The sequence below is a fragment of the Myotis nattereri genome (genome assembly GCF_964212035.1).
Source record: "Myotis nattereri genome assembly, chromosome: 3".
NCBI classification, from domain to species: domain Eukaryota; kingdom Metazoa; phylum Chordata; class Mammalia; order Chiroptera; family Vespertilionidae; genus Myotis; species Myotis nattereri.
The window spans coordinates 77,558,793-77,580,272 of record NC_138077.1 but is presented as its reverse complement, the minus strand read 5'-3'; the positions used below and the strand labels follow the sequence as shown (position 1 = coordinate 77,580,272).

The window sequence follows — 21,480 nt, the reverse complement described above, 5'->3', positions numbered from 1 at the left end:
TGATTTAACTTTACTAGTATTTTGAAGTGCAAGAATATTAAGTAGCCCCCTACATTAACTTTACAGATTATCTTGAATGTAGATAGAATGAAAATAATGTAAATTAGAAAACTGGCATAGAGTTAATATATTTTAAATATTTAATAGGCTTACAATGTAATTTAAAATTATTTAACTAAAATATTTGGTTTTTAATTCTATGGGCTGTTCATTGGTCTGACTAGAGAGGGAATGGGTCTAATCGAGTTTGGGAAGTTGACCTTTAACGCGGTCTTTGTGTTTTTTCTTATAGGAGAAATTTAATTCAGCTGTGTTATTTTAGTTCATATTAGTTCTCTTGATTTATGGAAAAGTCAATGCATTAAGTAGATACCTCTGCAGAAGCACAAAATTATACCATGTGAGAATTGGAAGGAACCTTAGAGATTATTCATCCTAATGTCTTTGGTAAAGATGATATTAAGGCACAGAGAGATTAAATAACTTGTGTGATGTTATAGCTAGTTAGTAGTAAATAAACTGAAAACTTAAAAATTGTGTTCCAAAGTTTATTATACACTATTAATCTTTATATTTAGTGAGTCAGTAAGAAAATCTCATGTATTTTCCATTCTCTTTGAAAGAGAACAAAAATTTCTGAGAGCTAGAACTCTACCCCTCAAGACAAAGTTTTTTTAAAAAAAGAAACACACAATTCATTCAGAACTGAGTGAATTTTCTCTAAGAAATTTAATTTGATTTAAAATGGTTTTTAAAGAGCAATAGTAGAAACAAAACATTTTAAAGAATAGCTGAATCTTGGAGTCCATTTATTTGATGACAAGTATAACAAGTTTCTGAGACATATAAAATTTTCTAGTGAAATGCTGAGTTTGATTATATTTCATCTTCAGTTTTACAGAACAACAGATGCCAAAGTTTTAACTCTCCTGGTTTGCAGAAAGCTCCAATTATAATAGTTGATCCATATCTCTAATAATAAAAGCATAAATGCTAATTAGACCAGATGTCCTTCTGGACATCCTTCTGGACAACCTTCCAGATGAAGCCAGGGCTGCAAGGGAAACTGGGGTCCTGGAGGGAAGCCAGGGTCCTGGGTGCCAGAGGAAAGCCAGTGCCGGCAGCCAGGGGAAGGAAGGCCTACTCTTGCATGAATTTTGTGCATCAGGCCTCTAGTATGATATAATTTGGTTTTATAAGTTTAAGGCTCAGATGTTCATGTTTTAGGAAAACCTCAATTATTTGTATAGATGCAAATAATTATATTTTTGAATGATGAGGATTCCTTCTTTGAGTGTAAATTTTTCTTTTGTTTAGGGTTATTTTAAATATACAAACACCATAATAGTGTATTTTTCGGTTTTCTCTTTAAGACAAGTCTAGTTCCATTTTTATAAATATATTCAAAAACAATATGGACGTAAAAATTATACTATCTCCCTTGCTGCCTTTTTTGATGCAAATTCTTAGAATTGGATTTATAACAATAATATGACTTTTTTTTTTTCTGGAGATTTAAGACCTAGTAAAAAGGGAAGACATAAAATGTGTCTGATCAATTTTCTGTTCATAAATTATATAAAAAGATTTTATTATTTAATGTATATTTTTATTTTGCCATGCACTTTATGAAGAGGTATCTATTATATTGTAATGTTTTAACTTTTAAATATATATGACCCCTCTCATTCATGAAGTAAAGCAGAGTCTAAAGAACATTGTAAACATTTTTAGTGATACTGCTTTTGCTGATCAAATCTATTGTGCCATATTAAAATTAAAAGTCAAATAAACAGCCCAGCCGGTGTGGCTCAGTGATTGAGCATCGACTTCTGAACCAGGAGATCACAGTTCAATTTCTGGTCAGGCACATGCCCAGGCTGCAGGCTCGATCCCCAGTGTAGGGCGTGCAGGAGGTATCCAATCAGTCATCCTCATCATTGATGTTTCCATCTCTCGCACTCTCCCTTCCTCTCTGAAATCAATAAAAAGATAGATAGATAGATGATAGATAGATAGATAGATAGATAGATAGATAGATGATAGTTTTTTTTAAAAGTCAAGTAAAGTAGACCTCAGTCTGGAGAGAAATAATTGTCTTTTTTAAATGAGGTGATTTATTTGTGAATAGAAATCATACTAAATTTTAATTTCTTAATTCATTTTAGTGAATAGCTAGCAGGATTACCTCTGCAGTAGCTGTGTTCATTTTCTAATTAAATCTATTTGAGTGTTTTGTAATTTAATGTTGAAAATAATAATTTAAAAATACTTGGATTTTGGACTCTTTTTAGGTTTTAATTTTGTTGTAGAAATAGATGAGTTGAAGGGGTTTGGTCTGCTTTTATGAAGGCTTCATATATTGTACTTATTTAATTTGTATTTGAGTCTCTAATTCTAAATAAAAAATTTATACATTTGTTTGAGTGATTATTTGTTTATTATAATTAGTAATGGTTGTTATTGTGCTTATAATTAATGAGCAATTAAAAATCAGAACAAACTACAGACAGAAGTCTACCAAGGAGAGTTCTGAGTAATGTTGCCGTGTAAGTGAATTTACAATAAAATAGTCCTACCCTTAAGAAAATGGATAATGGATGTGAAATGGAAGGAATGCTCATTTACTTTCATTTGGTATCGATTTAATTACTTTTAGGATAGTTACTGGAATACTCTGGGTAGAGAAGAGCAGATGTGATCCCTCCAGGAGCACAGGTGACACTAGGATGCTGTTGAAACAGTAGATGCTAAAAGTTTTAGGGGTAAGTGAATAAGTTGGGTAAAAGCCCTCTTATTTTACATAATTAGGACCTGTAGTTTGTTCCTGTTATGGACTGATTGTATTCCCTGCCAAATTCATATCTTGAAGCTCTAACCCCCAATGTAACTATTTGGAGAGAAGGGCTTGAAGGAGGTAATGAAGGTTAAAAGAGATCATAAGTGTGGGACCCTAACCCAGTATTTCTCATGTTTCTATAAGAAAATGAAGAGATACAAGCAATTTTTTTCTCCATGCACACCCAGAGAAAAGAAAGGTCACTGGAGGATACAGTGGAAAAAAAACCTACCCATCTGCAGGCCCATGTACAAAGCTCTCACCAGAAACCAACCTTGCTGTTACCTTGATCTTGGACTTCCAGCTTCCAGAAATATGAGAAAATACATTTCTGTTTTAGCCACTCAATCGGTGGTGCTTTGTTATGGCAGCCTGAGCAGACTAATATAGTTCGTTGATCAAATAATTAGAGTAGAAAATCACAAAAAAATGACATATCTAACCTTAAATTTTAACAAAATTTTTAATGAAATATAATTGATATATTGTGAACTGCACTTACTTGAAGTGGACAATTTAGCCCGGCCAGCGTGACTCAGTGGTTGAGTATCGACCTATGAACCAGGAGGTCACGGTTCTATCCTTAGCCAGGTCACATTCCCGGATTGTGAGCTCAATCTCCAATATGGGGCATGCAGGAGGCAGCTAATCAATAATTCTAATCATTGATGTTTCTCTCTCCATCTCCCTTCCTCTCTGAAATCAATAAAAATATTTTTAAAAAATGAAGTGGACAGTTTGATAAAGTCTGACACATACACAGTCATCTGCTGCATAATGACATTTTGCTCAACAATGGACTGCATGCATATACAACAGGGGTCCCATCCTATATAATAAAGGGTAATATGCAAATTGACCCTAAGGGTGGAACAACTGGAAACAACCAGTTGCTATGATGCGCACTGACCACCAGGGGGCAGACACTCAACACAGGAGCTGCCCCCTGGTGGTCAGTGTGCTTCCACAGGGGGAGTGCTGCTCAGCCAGAAGCCGGCTCACGGCTGGCCAGTGCAGTGGCAGTGCAGCGCTAAGGGCTTATGCTGTTAGTTGGACATCCCTAAGGGCTCCCAGGCTGCCAGAGGGATGTCTGACTGCCAGCTTAGGCCTGATCCCCCCATGGAGCCATCAGTCATCAGACATCCCTCGAGGGGTCCCAGACTGTGAGAGGGCGCAGTCCCGGCTGAGGGACCCCCCGCCCTCCCGCCCAGAGAGTGTACAAATTTTCATGCACTGGGCCTCTAGTACAGTGGTAGGCAAACTCATTAGTCAACAGAGCCAACTATCAACAGTACTTCTTCAAAATAGACTCGCCCAGGCCAGAAACCGACTTCTGCGCATGGGCCACGAAGTTTCAATAGCACTGTACACGTGTCCGCACGTGGTATTTTGTGGAAGAGCCACACTCAAGAGGCCAAGAAGCCGCATGTGGCTTGCAAGCCACCGTTTGCCGACCACGGCTCTAGTAAGATTATAATGGAGATGAAAAATTCCTATTGCATAGTGACATAACTGTGGTAAAGGCATTATGTGTTTGTGGTGATGTTCATGTAAACTTACTGCGTTGTCAGTCCTATAAAGTATATAGCACATACAATTATGTACAGTACATAATACTTGATGATAAACGATTATATTAGTGGTTTATGTGTTACTGTACTTTTCATTGTATTTTAGAGTGTACTCTTTCTACTTATAAAAAGTTTGCTGTGAAACAATATGCTGTGTTATGCTAGCAGCATCTCATATATCTCATGTTTACCATGTGTCTTGATCAAATCATATTTCTTGTGCTTGATTTAATTCTGTGTTTTTTTATTTAGTGCAGCATAAGTGTACAGATTTTTTTAATATGTTTTCATTGATTTCAGAGAGGAAGGGAGAGGGAGAGAGAGAAACATCAATGATGAGAGAGAATCATTGATTAGTTGCTTCCTGCACGCCCGTATGCCCTGACTGGAAATGGAAATATGACCTCCTGGTTCACAGGTCAATGCTCAACCACTGACCCATGTTGGCAAGGCAAAGTGTACAGTTTTTATAAAATCTGAAGTAGTGTACAATATGTCCTAGGCATTCACATTCACTCACCACTCACTAATTTACCCAGAGCAACTTCTGATCCTAAAAGCTCCTTTATGCTAAGTACACTCTACAGCTATATCATATTTTTAATCATTTACACCTTTTTACTGTACTTGCTCTGTTTTGATACATTTAGATACACAAATACCATCCTATCTAATAAAAGAGTAATATGCAAATTAACCATCACTCCATCACAAATATGGCGGTGGCCATGGAGCTGGAGCTAGCAGGAGGCTTGGGTTGCCCCTGGCGATGGAGGAAGCCAAGCTTCCCACCTGCCCTGAGATCTGCTCAAGGCTACAAAGTTTCAATTATAAAAGATAAATAAATCCCAGATACCTGCTGAAAAAAGAAAAAAGAAAAAAAGGAGTGGCTGGAAGCTTGGGTTGCCGGGGGGCTTGGCCAGCCTGAAACCGACCCTCAGCCCCTCACCCAGGCTGGCCAGGCACCCCAGCGGGGACCCCCACCCTGAAGGGGCTGTGGCCAGCCTGCAAACAGCCCTTAGCCCCTCACCCAGGCTGGCCACACCCTCATGGGGTGAGGGTCCCCGCTGGGGTGCTTGGCCAGCCTGCAAACAGCCATCAGCCTCTCACCCAGACTGGCCAGGCACCCCAGCAGTACCCCCCACCCTGAAGGCGTTATGGCCAACCTGAAAACAGCCATCAGCCCCCCATCTAGGATGACCAGACACCCCAGTGGGGACCCCCACTGTAGCTGGACATTTGTAAACACGGATCTGAAGTCCTTCTAAGAAGAGGTGAATGTTCTATCAGGAACAACCATGTGACTTGCAAGCGAGTCATGCTGAGTTCCCAGAACATTTACCTCCCTGAGAAAAGATAAGATTAAAAAGTTGTGGGTAGCCGAAACCGGTTTGGCTCAGTGGATAGAGCGTCGGCCTGCGGACTGAAGGGTCCCAGGTTCGATTCCGGTCAAGGGCATGTACTTGGGTTGCGGGCATATCCCCAGTGGGGGATGTGCAGGAGGCAGCTGATCGATGTTTCTCTCTCATCGATGTTTCTAACTCTCTATCTCTCCCTTCCTCTCTGTAAAAAATCAATAAAATATATTAAAAAAAAAAAAAAGTTGTGGGTAGAGCAGAAAAGGGAATGCACAGCTGCAAGTGTCTTCAATGCGCTATTGTAATATAGAACAAAACAAAATTTTGTTGATTAACTGCTGACGCACTAACCTCATGCGAAACCCCAATAAAAGCAATGGTTGAGGGTACAGAGTTTGCTACATGCCTGAGCGAGCTGTAGCCCTCTGCCTGGCATCCATCGCCTGTGTGCTCGTCTTATCTCTGTGTCTTCGGTTCATTAAACATCCCTCAACACCCCACCCTGAAGCGGGTGTGGCCAGCTTGAAAACAGCCATCAGCCACTCACCCAGGCTGGCCAGGCACCCCAGTGGGACCCCCACCCTGATCCGGGATAACCTTCAGGGCAAACCAGCCGGCCCCCACCCATGCACCAGGCCTCTATCCTATATAATAAAAGGGTAATATGCAAATACTATATGCTGTACAACCCTCCAAATTTCAGTGACTTTTTGGACAATTAAAAACGTTTACTGCAGCCCTAACCAGTTTGGCTCAGTGGATAGAGCGTCAGCCTGCGGACCGAAGGATCCAAGTTCAATTCTGGTCAAGGGCATGTACCTTAGTTGTGGGCACATCCCCAGTAGGGGGTGTGCAGGAGGCAGCTGATAGATGTTTCTCTCTCATTGATGTTTCTAACTCTCTATCCCTCTCCCTTCCTCTCTGTAAAAAATTCAATAAAATATATTTTAAAAAAACAAACAAAAAAACCCTTTACTGCAGCCCTAACTGGTTTGGCTCAGATAGAGCATTGGCCTGTGGACTGAAGGGTCACAGGTTTGATTCTGGTCAAGGGCAAGTACCTTGGTTGTGGGCACATCCCCAGCAGGGGGTGTGCAGGAGGCAGCTGATCGATGTTTCTCTCTCATCAATGTTTCTAACTCTCTATCCCTCTCTCTTCCTCTCGATGAAAAATCAATAAAATATCTTAAAAAATTAAAAAAATCTTTACTGCAAAGCTGCATATATTTTTAATTAGAATATTTAAATTAAAATAGAGTATTTAAGAAGAGAATAAAATATAATGTTTTATGCTAAGTGCCAAATGCACTTGCCAGGTGTGCAGTTAATTAATTTAAGACATAGATTACTATATTTATAATAATCACAAAAAATCTGAAAAATGTAGTTTGGTGAAGATTCGATTTGAGTCAAAGATGCATCTCTTAAAAACATTTCTATCTTCGCTGCTAAGAGAGAATCCAAACATTCTGTGACTATGAAGAAGCCCCATTTCTTGGTGTGTTGCAGCAAATCTTATGTTCTTTACATTTGGAGGGATCATCCATGCCGGAGCTGACCGCTGTGTACAGCATGTGGAGGAGGAACAGCCCAGCCTAGGGAGACATCCATCAGTCTCAGGTGGAAGTCCAGGTGGGCGGCACAGCTGGCAGCTTGAGAGACCATGTGGAGATGAGGGAACAGTGCTGCTTTAAGACTGGGGTGCACTCCTGAGGAAGGGACCATCAGGGCTTGGCTCCTGGCATCCTGGGCAGGTTTGTCAAATATTAATTGACCATAATAATGTGGGTTGATTTCTGGGATCTCTGTTCTGTTACATTGATCTGTATTCTCGTTCTTGTGCCAGTACCAGGCATTGTAGTCTAGTTTGATATCTAATACTGTGATATCTCCAACTTTGTTCTTCTTTCTCAAGATTGCTGCAGCTAGTCAGGGTCTTTTTGGTTCCATATACATTTTTAGAATATTTGTTCTATATATGTGAAGTATACTGATGGTATTTTAATAAGTATTGCTTTGGGTAGTATGGACATCTTAATGACATTAATTCTCTCTATCCATGAACGCTATATATGCTTCCACTTGTCTGTATCTTCCTCTATTTCTTTTTCTAATGTAATATAGCTTTCTGAATACAGATCTTTTACTACCTTGGTTAAGTTTATTCTAGGTATCTTATTTTGGTGTTGTTGTTGTTGCAGTGTTATATTGGATTGATTTCTAAATTTCTCTTTCTGAGAGTTCATTATGGTGTATAAATATTTCCATCAATTTTCTTGTTAATTTTTGTATGCTGCTTCTTTTCCAAATTCATTTATTAAATCTAGTAGTTTTTGGTGTGGTCTTTAGGGTTTTCTATGTACAATATTATGTCAACTATGAAAAATGACAGTTTAACTTCCTCCTTTCCAATTTGGATGCCTTTTATGTTTTCTTGTCTCAGAGCTGTGGCTGGGACTATCTTGTCCCTGTACTCAAGGGAAACGCTTTTAGTTTTTGACCATTGACTCTGATGTTGACTGTAGGTTTGTCATATATGGCTTGTATTAAGTTGATGTATATTCTATTCCCACTTTGTTGAGAGGTTTAATAAAAAATGGGTGCTGGATTTTGTCAAATGCTTTTTCTGCATCTATTGATATGAACTTGTGAGTTTTATCCTTCATTTTGTTTATGTGACATAGCTAATTTATGGATTTGCATTTATTGTACCAGCCTTGCATCCATGGAATAAATCCCAGTTGCTCATGCATTGTTGGATCTGATATTTTGCTGAGGATTTTAGCATCTATGTTCATCAGAGATATTGGCCTATAATTTTCTTTATTTCTAGTGTCTTTATCTGGCTTGGGGATTAGGGTAATGCTGATCTCGTAAAAAGAGCTTGAATTTTTTGAAATAGTTTGAAGAGAATAGGTGTTAATTCTGCTCTGAATGTTTGGTAAAATTTGCCTGTGAAGTAATCTGGTCCAGGACTTTTATTTGCTAAGAGTTTTTTTGATTACTGCTTCAATTTCATTAGTTGTTATCAGCCAATTCAGGTTTTCTGGCTAAATGTTCATTAATCTTGTTTTTATTTTCAAAGAACAAGCTCTTGGTTTCATTGATCCTTTATATTGTTTTTTTTTTTAGTCTCTATGTCATTTATTTCTGCTCTGATCTTCATTATTTCCTTCCTTCTACTTCCTCTGGGCTTTTCTTGCACTTCTCTTTCTAATTCTTTCAGTTGTGGTGTTAGATAGTTTATTAGAGCTTTTTCTTGTTTCTTGAGGTAGGCCTGTAATGCCATAGCATTACTTTCCTCTCGGGACTACTTTTGCTGTATCTCATAGATTTTGGGTTGTTGTGTGTTCATTTTCATTTTTATTTCTTTCTTGATCTCATTGGTGATCCATTCACTGTTTAATAACATGCTATTTAGCTTCTATGTGTTTGAATGTTTTTGAGTTTATTTTTTATAGTGGTTGACTTCTGGTTTCATGCCATTGAGATCCAAGAAGATGTTTGATATGATTCCAATCTTCTTGAACTTGCAGAAACTTGTTTTGTGTCCTACCATGTGGTCTATCTTTCAGAATGTTCCATGTTCACTTAAGAACAGTATCTAATGTGACAACAGTCACTTATTTTGAATGCTTCTTCGATGGTTCTTGGGGCCCTAATTTCAGTTTCTTGTTCAAAAGGAGGAAGCAAAGGAACGAAATCAGGAACTGACATGAACTCAGTTCTACAAGCTTTTGCCATTCGAGAGGTAGCCAGATTTGCTGGTGAACAGCTCCCAGGTTAGCTGCATCAAAAACAGGTTTAATTTGCTTTAAGTGGTTCTCAACCTTCCTAATGTGGCGACCCTTTAATACAGTTCCTCATGTTGTGGTGACCCCCAACCATAAAATTATTTTCTTTTTTTTTTGTTTTATTTTATTTTTTATTTTTTTATTAATTAAATCTTTATTGTTCAGATTATTACAGTTGTTCCTCTTTTTTCCCCCCATAACTCCCCTCCACCCAGTTCCCACCCCACCTTCTTCCCTCACTCCCCTCCCACTGTCCTCATCCATGGGTGCACGATTGTTGTCCAGTATCTTCCCACATCTCCCTCACCCCTTCCTCCCCCAAGAATAGTCAGTCCACTCCCTTTCTATGCCCCTGATTCTATTATAATCACCAGTTCATTCTGTTCATCAGACTCTTCATTTGATTTTCAGATTCACTTGTTGATAGATGTGCATTTGTTGTTCATAATTTGTATCTTTACCTTTTTCTTCTTCTTCCTCTTCTTAAAGGATACCTTTCAGCATTTCATATAATCCTGGTTTGGTGGTGATGAACTCCTTTAGCTTTTCCTTATCTGTGAAGCTCTTTATCTGACCTTCAATTCTGAATGATAGCTTTGCTGGATAAAGTAATCTTGGTTGTAGGTTCTTGGCATTCATCACTTTGAATATTTCTTGCCACTCCCTTCTGGCCTGCAAAGTTTCTGTTGAGAAATCAGCTGACAGTCGTATGGGTACTCCCTTGTAGGTAACTGAGTTTCTTTCTCTTGCTGCTTTTAAGATTCTCTCTTTGTCTTTTGCTCTTGGCATTTTAATTATGATGTGTCTTGGTGTGGTCCTCTTTGGATTCATTTGTTTGGGGTTCTCTGCGCTTCCTGGACTTGGAAGTCTATTTCTTTCACCAGATAGGGGAAGTTTTCTGTCATTATTTCTTCAAATAGGTTTTCAATATCTTGCTCTCTGTCTTCTTCTGGCACCCCTATAATTCTGATGTTGGTACGCTTAAAGCTGTCCCAGAGGTTCCTTACACTATCTTCGTATTTTTGGATTCTTTTTTCATTTTGCTTTTCTGGTTGGGTGTTTTTTGCTTCTTCGTATTTCAAATCATTGACTTGATTCTTGTGATCCTCTAGTCTGCTGTTTGGATTCTGTAAAATATTCTTTATTTCAGTCAGTGTATGCTTAATTTCTAGTTGGTCCTTTACCACAACCTCGAGGGTCTCATTAGATTTCTTGTAAGTCTCATTAAGTTTATTGGCAGTTTCTAGAAAGTTCTTGAAAAACCTTAAAAGTGTGGTTTTGAACTCTATATCCAGTCGTTTGCTTTCCTCCATTTCTGTCATTTGTGTCCTTTTTCTTTGTCTCCGCATTTTTTATGCTTCCCTGTGTTGATAAAGTGGTTTTCTATGCTAAATGTCCTCTAGGGCCCCGTGGTTCAGCCTCCCCAATTACCTGAGGAGCACACTCTTGGTACACCCCCTTATGATCTTTGTGCACAGTCTTGTTGTAGTTAAGCCTTGATTGTTGTAGGTATCACTGGGAGGAATTGACCTCCACGCCAATTGGCTATGAAAATCAGCTGTGTCTGCAGTGGGAGAACTTCTGTGCTGGAGACACCCCTCCGGGGCAAGACTTGCTTCAATGGGGCTTTGGTGCTCACTGGGTCTGCCCCTTGAGTGTGTCCTTTATGGTTCCACAGAGCTGCAAACTGGATGGTCCCACTCTGAACTCTGGGTGGCTCCTGGCTCCTGGATCTCTAGGGAGGTGCTAATCTAGCCTCTGCCTTAGGCTATCCAGCAAAAGCCTCCCTGCAGGGCTTGGGTGGGGCGGGTCCCATGGGATCAACAGGGCAGTGCTAGCAGTTATGGCTGCTCTCAGAGGCTCCGCTTCTCAGTGTCTGGGCAATCGCTGCATGCCCCTCCAAGAGAAAGCTGCCCTCGAGTTCCGACCGCTGCCAGACAGTCCTGCTTCTCCCGTATGAGTCTGGGTCCCCAGAAACTCGCCCAGAACTGGAGCTCAGTGCCTGAGACTCCCTCCTGATTGAAAACGACAACTGCACCCTCAGCCGCCAGCCCTCTCTGCATGCACCTCCTCACCTTAGTATTTTACTTCCGCACTGCGCCTCCTCTGAGTCTCGGTATGCTTTTCTCTTTCCTTCTAGTTGTGGAATTTCCACTCAGCCAGCCTTCCTGTGGTTCTAGATGATGTCCGTTCCATCTTTTAGTTGTATTTTTGAAGTGGTTGTTTGAGGCAGCAATCTCCTGAGTTTACCTATGCCGCCATCTTGGTTTCTCATAAAATTATTTTCATTGCTACTTCATAACTGTAATTTTGCTACTGTTATGAATCGTAATGTAAATATCTGATATGCAGGATGTATTTTCATTGTTCGCGACCCACAGGTTGAGAACCGCTGGCTTATCTAATCTTAGGAACCTTGCTTTGCTTTGCTTTACCGAAAGAAATAAAGTTTCGTAACATTACCATCCAGTGGTTCTCAACCTTCTGGCCCTTTAAATACAGTTCCTCATGTTGTGACACAACCATAAAATTATTTTCGTTTCTACTTCGTAACTGTAATGTTGCTACTGTTATGAATCGTAATGTAAATATCTGATATGCAGGATGGTCTCAGGCGACCCCTGTGAAAGGGACATTCAACCTCCAAAGGGGTCGTGACCCACAGGTTGAGAACCGCTAAACTATTTTTTTTCAGACAAGTCAGAAATGACCACTTTCTTTGGTTTTATATCATAGCATACATACATTTATGTATGTTCTCATTTTTTTCCATCTCTCTAAATTAGGTTATCATATATGCAACATTTAAAAATTTGTTATGCTGTGTCATAATCTGAGATAGGGAATTCAAGAGGAAGAGATTTGGGACACTGTGTTTGGGCACTTTTCATTTGTCATCTCATTTATTTCTAAGTACAGATAGTGTGGCATCTAATTAGTAAATCGTATTTCTTTGACACAGGGAACTATAACACATTCCACCACAAGTAGGGGCGTCTCCGCTTTGGTCACTTCGCAGACAAGGAAAGACTTGAAATGGATGTTCCAGGGGAAACCCTGAGTGTGCAAAGGCAGCGAGGAGCTGGGCCCAGAATCCAGGCCCCGGGGCAAGAGCTGCAGGACCGACAGCGCGGGCAGAGCCCTAAAATGACAACTGCGGGGCCTGGGCTCCCGGCCCCGCCCCTTCCCCCCGCCTCCGCGCTTGGTGGCCCCGGCGGCGCCAGTCCAGGTCCTCGGCCCGCCCCTCCCGAAGCGCGACCAATCGTGGGCTGGGGTTGGGTGAGACGTAGCGTGTTCGTGCCGCCCGGCCCAGCGGCCCGCATCGCGGCGCCTGAGCTCTGCATCGGTCACCCCCCTGCGCGGGGGAGCGCACGGCGGCGGGCGATCGCGCTGGTGAGTGCGGGTCTGCGGGTTGTGTGCGGGCGCCCGGCCTGGCTCTGCCGTCCATTGCCGGCTCCTCGCGAGCGCTTCTCGGCTTCCAAGGTCCTTCCTCCGCGCGCACTGCCTCCGAGTCCGGATCCCCGGCCTAGAGCCGAGGAAGTGCAGCCGCAGGAGGCAGGGCTGGGGGCGTGGGCGCCTGGCAGGAGAGGCTCCGGCCCTCGGCGGGGGCTGGGTTGCAGCCCCGGCCGCCGCAGCCTGGGATGGGGTAGATCGAGCCGTGGCCGGTCCTGGCTGGGCGAGCATCTCCATCCTCCGTCTTCTCGACTCGCTGCGACGCGGGCATGTGCAGTGCAGCCGCAGCGCCGCGGAGCCCGACCTGGGGACCGGCGCTAGGCACCCCTGGCCGCCGCCCCTGCAGCTTCATCTCTGGTCTCATCGCTGCTCTGGGCCCCCGCGCGGCGGACTGTTCTGGCCTTACTGACCTCTGGTTCAGGTCGTAGTGGGTAGAACGAGTTTGACTTGACGTGGAGACCCTGTGGCCTGTTGCCCATCTCTGCTCCATCCAAGGCCCGTAGGTGGGAAGAGGGATTCTGACAGGGTTGCTGTTGTTGTTTTTTAATTATGTGTACTTGCCTGTTTGTAAACTTTTTATTGCTTTTCATTATTTACTCTAAAGAAAGACTGCTGTCACATTTCCTCAAGATTAAGAGTCACATTGCTCTGATGAGTCTCCCCCATCCGCACTGTAGTTAATTATCATCTGGAACATCAGGGTGTGCTTGAACCTGGCAGGATTCCCCGACCCCGATAAATTGTCTGATTCCACAGCGGAGGTGGTAGCGCACGATTTTTCCATAGTGTCGGGTTCTGCTTCTCTTTGATTGTTGAGTATCTTCTCTCCATGTCTGTTATCTTCACAGTCTCTGGGCCTGATAAAGTGCTGTTATTTGTTACTGAGAATGGAAACAAAGGGGTAGATCTCTAAAGCGGGCTTGGCTATCTGTTCCCTGTGCCCCGGAATTGGGTGTCCTGAGGATACAATGTAAGTTTCAATTCAAACATTTCAGAAAGATCATCCCTGACCAAGCATTACAAATAACACACCCTGGCCACCCTGTACTAGTGGTTCTGCTACCCGGCTGCCCATTATAATCATCTCCAGACCTTTATTAAAAGCTGTTTCTTGGACCCTACTCCCACAGATTGTGTCTTGTCACGAGCTTCGCAGTGAGGTTCAGGATCTGAAGGAGGGGCCGAAGCATAAATAAAAATGCTATACAAGAAATAGGAATTTAGAAGGCATTAGGGGCCAGTGGGAGCCTCTTTCTTGAAGAGATGCACCAACTTCTGGGTCCCATTTGCTTTTTATTCAATTGAATACACATTTGCCTTTTAGCAATGCATACAGGCGGATCAAAGGTAAAGTTTGGTATACAACAGTGATGGCGAACCTGTGACACACGTGTCAGAGGTGACACGTGAACTCATTTTTTTTGGTTGATTTTTCTTTGTTAAATGGCATTTAAATATATAAAATAAATATAAAAAATATAAGTCTTTGTTTTACTATGGTTGCAAATATAAAAAAATTTCTATATGTGCCACGGCACCAGAGTTAAGTTAGGGTTTTTCAAAATGCTGACACGCCGAGCTCAAAAGGTTCGCCATTACTGGTATACAGTGTAAAGATTATCAGGTCGGAATCTCCTGGAGCCCTTTGCAATCACAGCAGGACTCAGCCCTGCTGAATATCAAAGTCCATTGGCCTTCCATTTTTTTTTTTTTTAATGGTTAAGGTATTACATATGTGTCCTTATCCCCCCATTGCCCCCGACCCATTCATGCCCTCACCCCCTGGTGTCTGTGTCCATTGGTTGGGCTTATATGCATGCATGCAAGTCCTTTGGTTGATCTCTCCCCCTTACCCCCACCCTTCCCTACCTTCCCTTTCAGAGATGCTTCTCTGTCTCTGGATCTGTTTTTGTTCATCAGTGTATGTTCTTTATTTTATTCCACAAATGAGTGAGATCATGTGATACTTATCTTTATCAAACTAGAAACACCAATTAGAAAGGCCTTCCAATTTTAACTGTCGTTTGCTTTAGCCTCTGGCAGTGTCTGATACATTTGGTCATGTGTCCTCGAGGCATTGGTATTTTTAAAAGCTTCCAAGATGAGATTAATGTGCATGCAAGGTTGAAGACCATCATCTATCAACATGTCCTGTTTTTTCTTACATCAGTTACTAATCTGTGACTTACTTAACTGATTTCTTTACTTCTCTGCCTGCGCGCCCCCCCCCCCCCCAATGAAAGCCTGTGAGGTGAGGGTGTGTGAAGGAGAAAAATTGGATCTGGGAAAACAAGTCCTGCACACCTCTGTTCCTGTTTCATCTTTGTCCCAGGATTGACTTTATTTGGTTGACTCATCATTGTCATGGTCTTGGATGTGTTTCTGTTTCTTTAGACCCTGACCTGTTAAGTTTTAAGGTCTTACTCAGTACCTTATGAAACATATAACTGCTCTTTGAAAAGTTGAGATAGAAACATTTAAGTTTTGGTTTATTCCATGTAAATCTGTGCTTTTTGTCTTTTATGTAGGGGTCCGTATATTCCAAATTAAAATTGCAATTGCAGACACTTGCTCTGACAAGTACAGTTAGTTACAGGTCATAGGCTTTAGAATGGGAACTGTTCCAGAAACTGGATATATGGTTGGTATTCTTTGTGGAATGGTTGTCTAAGAACATTAGCTCCCTAGAGGATGAGGTTGCTGCCTAGTTTTCTGTCCAGTACTGAACTCGGGTATTTCATTTGTGCTATTGTCAATTGTAATTCCAGGTGACATAAGCAATCACTTTGTAATTATCTTATGAGATAAGATAGTGGCTCGGTGCATGAATTTGTGCCAATTGAAAGGAAATTAATTAGAAGAATATTTTAATATTGCTATTCGCCCTTTCTCTATAATAGAAATGTCAACCAAATTCACGATTGACAATGACAGCTCAGAACACACATGTGCGATTGGCGCCCGGGAGAGCTTTATATGTATCACACATGCACGAATCAACTTAGCCTTTTATAGATAGAGAATAAACTTGCTCAATTAGACCTGCTTTCTGATTTAGCTAAATTTTTTCCAGCTCAGTGAAGCACCCCAACTTCTCTTTCAGGTAATTGTCAGCAACACAGCAGTAAATATCAACAGATTATTATTGTACATCATGCAGGAAAAACAAAGGGTAAAATAAATTTAACTGCATCAGTGTTTGACTATATTCTGCACAGTGAGAAAACCTGAAGTCATTTTCAAGGTCCACCATTTCTTCTTTTCAGTCAAGTTAAGTTTCTAAGTTTTCTAAATCTCTGTCTTCCAGCTAATGAAAAGAAAATAGGATTCCATTGAATCTCTTATCTACCTACTCTAGGACTTCTGTGAGGATCAAATGAGATGAGGCATGGGAAAATGCTTCACAGACATTTGGTTAAAGTATAAAATGTTTCCACCTGGCTATAAAGCAAGTTGTGTTCCTGGGCTGAAGAAACTGCAAGGAGGCTAGTTGTAGCTAGGGAGAGGAAGCCAGGCGTTGCTACGTGACGTCAGTACCTGGATGGACACTTAGCATATTAGCCTTTTATATATATAAACTAGAGGCCTGGTGCATGAAATTTGTGCACTGGTAGGGCCCTTAGGCCTGGCTGGCGATCAGGGCTGATCGGGGCCTTCCAGCTGCCAGCTGCTGGCCGGGCCGCCCCTTCCCTGGCTGCCGGCTGCTGGCCGGGGCCTCCCTTCGTTCCATGCCACCCCTGGTGGTCAGTGTACATCATAGTGAGTGATAGAACTCCTGGTCTCCCGGTCAAACTCCCGTGGGGACACTTTGCATATTAGCCATTTATATATATAATTAGAGGCCTGGTGCACAAAAATTTGTGCACTCGGGGGGGCGAGGGGGTCCCTCAGCCCGGCCTGTGCCCTCTCGCAGTCTGGGACCCCTCGGAAGATGACGACCTGCTGGCTTAGGCCTGCTCCCGGGTGGCAGAGGGCAGGCCCAATCCCTAGGTGCAGCCCCTGGTCGGGCTCAGAGCAGGGCCGATTGGGGAGTTGGGGCGCTGCCCCCTGTCATGCACAGAGCAGGGCAGATTGGAAGGTTGCGATGCCACTCTCAGTCACGCTCAGGGTAGGGCCGATTGGGGGGTTGGGGCACCTCCCCCGTCACATTCAAGGCAGGGTCAATGGGGAGGTTGCGGCGCCACCCCCTGTCATGCACAGAGCAGGGACAATCAGGGGTTTGGGGCGCTGCCCCCTGTCACTCACAGAGCAGGGCCCATCAGAGGGGTTGGGGCTCTGTACCCTGTCATGCACAGAGCAGGGCCGATCAGGGGGTTGAGGAGCTCCCCCCTGTCACTCACAGAGTTGGGCCAATAGGGGAGTTGGGGCACCGCCCCAGGTCACACACAGAGCAGAGCGGATCAGGGGGTTGGGGCGCCGCACCCTGTCACACTCAGGGCAGGGCTGATGGAGAGGTTATGGCTCTACCCTGTCACACACAGAGCGGGGCCCATGGGGGGCGGTTGGGGCGCCGCCCTCTATCACCCACAGAGCAGGGCCGATCAGGGGGTTGGGGCACCGCACCCTGTCACACACAGAGCTGCAGGGCAATCAGGGGGTTGGGGAGCTCCCCCCTATCAGGCACACAGCAGGGCTGATCAGGGGGTTGGGGTGCCTTCCCCTGTCACGAACAGAGCAGGGCGGATAGGGAGGTTGTGGCCCCGCCCCCTGTCACACACAGAGCAGGGCACGTGGGGGGCGGTTGGGGCGCCGCCCTCTATCACCCACAGAGCAGGGCCGATCAGGGGGTTGGGGCGCTGCCTCCTGTCAGGCACAGAGCAGGGCCCATCAGGGTTTTGGGGCTCCGTACCCTGTCACGCACAGAGCAGGGTCAATCAGGGGGTTGGGGAGCTCCCCCCTGTCACGCACAGAGCAGGGCCCATCAGGGGCTTGGGGAGTTCCCCCCTGTCACGCACAGAGCAGTGCCGATCAGGGGGTTGAGGAGCTCCCCCCTGTCACTCACAGAGTAGTGCCGATAGGGGAGTTGGGGCACCGCCCCCTGTCACACACAGAGCAGGGCGGATCAGGGGGCTGGGGCACTGCCCTCTATCACCCACAGAGCAGGGCCAATCAGGGGGTTGGGGCTCTGCCACTGTCACACTCAGGGCAGGGCCGATGGGGAGATTATGGCTCTACCCTATCACACACAGAGCAGGGCCCATGGGGGGAGGTTGGGGCGCCGCCCTCTATCACCCACAGAGCAGGGCCGATCAGGGGGTTGGGGTGCCGCCACTCTCACACTCAGGGCAGGTCCGATGGGGAGGTTATGGCTCTACCCCATCACACACAGAGCAGGGACCGAGGGCGGGGGGAAGTTGGGGCGCCGCACCCTGTCACACACAGAGCAGGGCCGATCAGGGGGTTGGGGCGCTTCACCCTGTTACACACAGAGCCGCAGGGCGATCAGGGGGTTGGGGAGCTCCCCCCTATCAGGCACAGAGCAGGGCTGATCAGGGGATTGGGGCACCTTCCGCTGTCACGAACAGAGCAGGGCGGATAGGGAGGTTGTGACCCCGCACCCTGTCACACACAGAGCTGCAGGGCGATCAGGGGGTTTGGGCGCTGCCCCCTGTCACGCTGATCCCGATGCCGGGAGGTCTCGCGGCTCCGCTGATCCCGGTGCTGGGAGCCATATTACCCTTTTACTCTATAGGATAGAGGCCTGGTTCATGGGTGGGGCCTGCTGGTTTGCCCTGAAGGGTGTCCTGGATCAGGGTGGGGGTCCCCATTGGGGTGCCTGGCCAGCCTGGATGAGGGGATGATGGCTGTTTGCAGCTGGTCACACACCCTTCAGGGTGGGGGCCCCCACTGGGGTGCCTGTCCAGTCTGGGTGAGGGGCTGAGGGCTGTTTTCAGGCTGGCAGGTGACTGAAGTTCTCAACTGCTCCTTTTTTTCTTTTTTTTTTATTCTGGGCCAGCTTTAGCTCTGGCTCCAGCTCTGAGGCCTCTGCTGCTGAAAGCAGGTATCTGGTTTGTTTGGGTTCTATAATCTTGAAACACTGTATCAACTCCAGCTCTGAGATCCCGGCTGGCTGAAAGCAGGTTTCTGGGGTTTTGTTTAGCTTCTGTATTTGTAACAATGTTTCAAACTGTAAGCTCAGAGGCCGGCAAGGCAGGCGGGGAACGTTGGAATCCTCTGTCACTGAAGCAAGCAAGCCTCATGTTCGCTTCAAGCTGCCTGGCTGCCGGCCGCCATCTTGGCTGGCAGTTAATTTGCTTATCGCCCTGATTAGCCAATGGGAAGGGGTAGCGGACGTACGGCTAATTACCATGTTTCTCTTTTATTAGATGGGATTAGTTTCAGGTGTACAGTATAGTGGTTAAACAGTCATATAGTTTACAAAGGGTTTCCCCTGATATTTATAGTAGCCGCTTAGCACTGTACATAGTCATTGTAATATTATTGACTATATTTCCTATGCAGTACTCTACATTGCTGTGATTATCTTTTAACTACCAATTTGTACTTCTTAATCTCTTCACCTTTTTCACTCACTACCCCAAATCCCCTCTCCTCTGGCAACCATCAGTTTTTCTGTATCTATGAATCTGTTTCTATTTTGTTTTTTGTCTGTTTTTTCTTTACATTCAATATATAAGTGAAATCATATTGTATTTGTCTTTCTCTTACTGACTTATTTCTCTGAGCATAATACCCTCTACTTTTGTTGATACTGTTGCAAATGGTAAGATTTTTTTTTATGGTCAAGTAATAATCTTTTGCAGTGGTTGGCAAACTGTGGCTCGAGAGCCACATGTGGGTCTTTGGCCCCTTGGGTGTGGCTCTTCCACAAAATACCACGTGTGGGCGTGCACGTACAGTGCGATTGAAACTTCGTGGCCCATGAGCAGAAGTCGGTATTTTGTGGAAGAGCCACACTCAAGGGGCCAAAGAGCCGTATGTGGCTCGCGAACCACAGTTTGCTGACCAACTGGTCTATTGTATATATGTACCACAGCTCTTTTATCTGCTTATCTATTGATGGGTGCTTGGGTTGCTTCCATATCTTGATCTTTGTAAATAATGCTGCAATGAACATAGGGGTACATATATTCTTTCAACTTAGTGTTTTGGGTTTCTTCAGATATATACTGAGAAATGGCATTGCTGGATCATAAAGTAGTTTCACTTTAAATTTTATGAGGACCTTTCTGACTTTTGTTCATAGTGACTGTACCAGTCTGCACTTCTGCCAACAGTGCAGGAGGGTTCCATTTTCTCTACATCCTCATCAACACTTTTTTGTTAATATATTGATGTTAGCCCTGGCCGGTTTGGCTCAGTAGGTAGAGTGTCGGCCTGCAGACTGAAGAGTTCTGGGTTTGATTCCGGTCAAGGGCATGTACCTTGGTTGTGGGAACATCCCCAGTAAGAGGTGTGCAGGAGGCAGCTGATTGATATTTCTCTCTCATTGATGTTTCTAGCTCTCTATCCCTCTCCCTTCCTCTCTGTAAAAAATCGGTAAGATATGTTAAAAAATATATATATTGATGATAGCCATTCTGGCATATGTGAGCTGATATCTCATTGTGGTTTTAATTTGCATTTCTCTGGTGATTAGTAACAATGAGTTTCTTTTCATATGTCTGTTGACCATCTGTATGTCCTCTTTGGAGAAGTATCTGTTTAGGTCCTTGCCCATCTTTAATTAGATTGTTATTTTGTATTTAGTTGTATGATTTCTTTATAAATTTTGAATGTTACCCCTTATCACATGTATCATTGGTGACTATCTTCTTCCATTCAGTAGGTTGTCTTTTCTTTTTGTTGATAGTTTTCTTTGTTGTGTAAAAACTTTTCAGTTTGATGTCCTATTTGTTTATTAATTTATTTTTTTTGTTTCCCTTGCCTGAGGAGATATGTCAGAAAATAGGTTGCTAAGAGAAATGCTCAAGATTTTACTGCTTATGTTTTCTTCCAGGAGTTTTATGGCTTTGAGTCTTTAATTCACTTTAAATTTACTTTTGTATATAGTGTAAGAGGGTGGTCTAGTTTCATTTTTTTTTTCATGTATCTGTCCAGTTTCCCCATTATCATTTATTGACTAGACTATCCCATTGTATGTTTTTACCTCCTTTGTCATTAATAAATTAATAAATTGACCATAAAGTCATGGGTTTATTTCTGGACTCTCTGTTCTGTTCCATTAATTTATGTTTTTGTTTTTATGCCAGTATCATCCTGTTTGTTTGTTTTTTTGATTTATCTTTATTATTCAAAGTACTACAGATGTCCTCTTTTTCCCCCCATTGACCACCTCTACCTTACCCCATATAAGTATATGCATATACTTATATGCATATAAGTATATGCATATACTTATATGCATATAAGTTCTTTGGTTAATCTCTTCCCATTCTCCCTTCCCCCCATCTGTCAACCAACATAAAGTTCTCTATGAATCTGTTCCTTGTTCATTTTGTTTG

General features: G+C 43.6%; 1 protein-coding gene across 1 annotated transcript in view; it reads left to right on the top strand.

Annotated features, from left to right (window-relative positions):
* The first annotated feature begins 12,881 nt into the window (after positions 1-12,881).
* NXPE3 (neurexophilin and PC-esterase domain family member 3) overlaps positions 12,882-21,480 on the top strand; it is a 79,691-nt gene continuing 71,092 nt past the window's right edge. The window contains exon 1 of the mRNA XM_081086426.1: positions 12,882-12,955. The gene's annotated coding sequence lies outside the window, so the exon portion shown is untranslated. The remainder of the gene's footprint in view (positions 12,956-21,480) is intronic.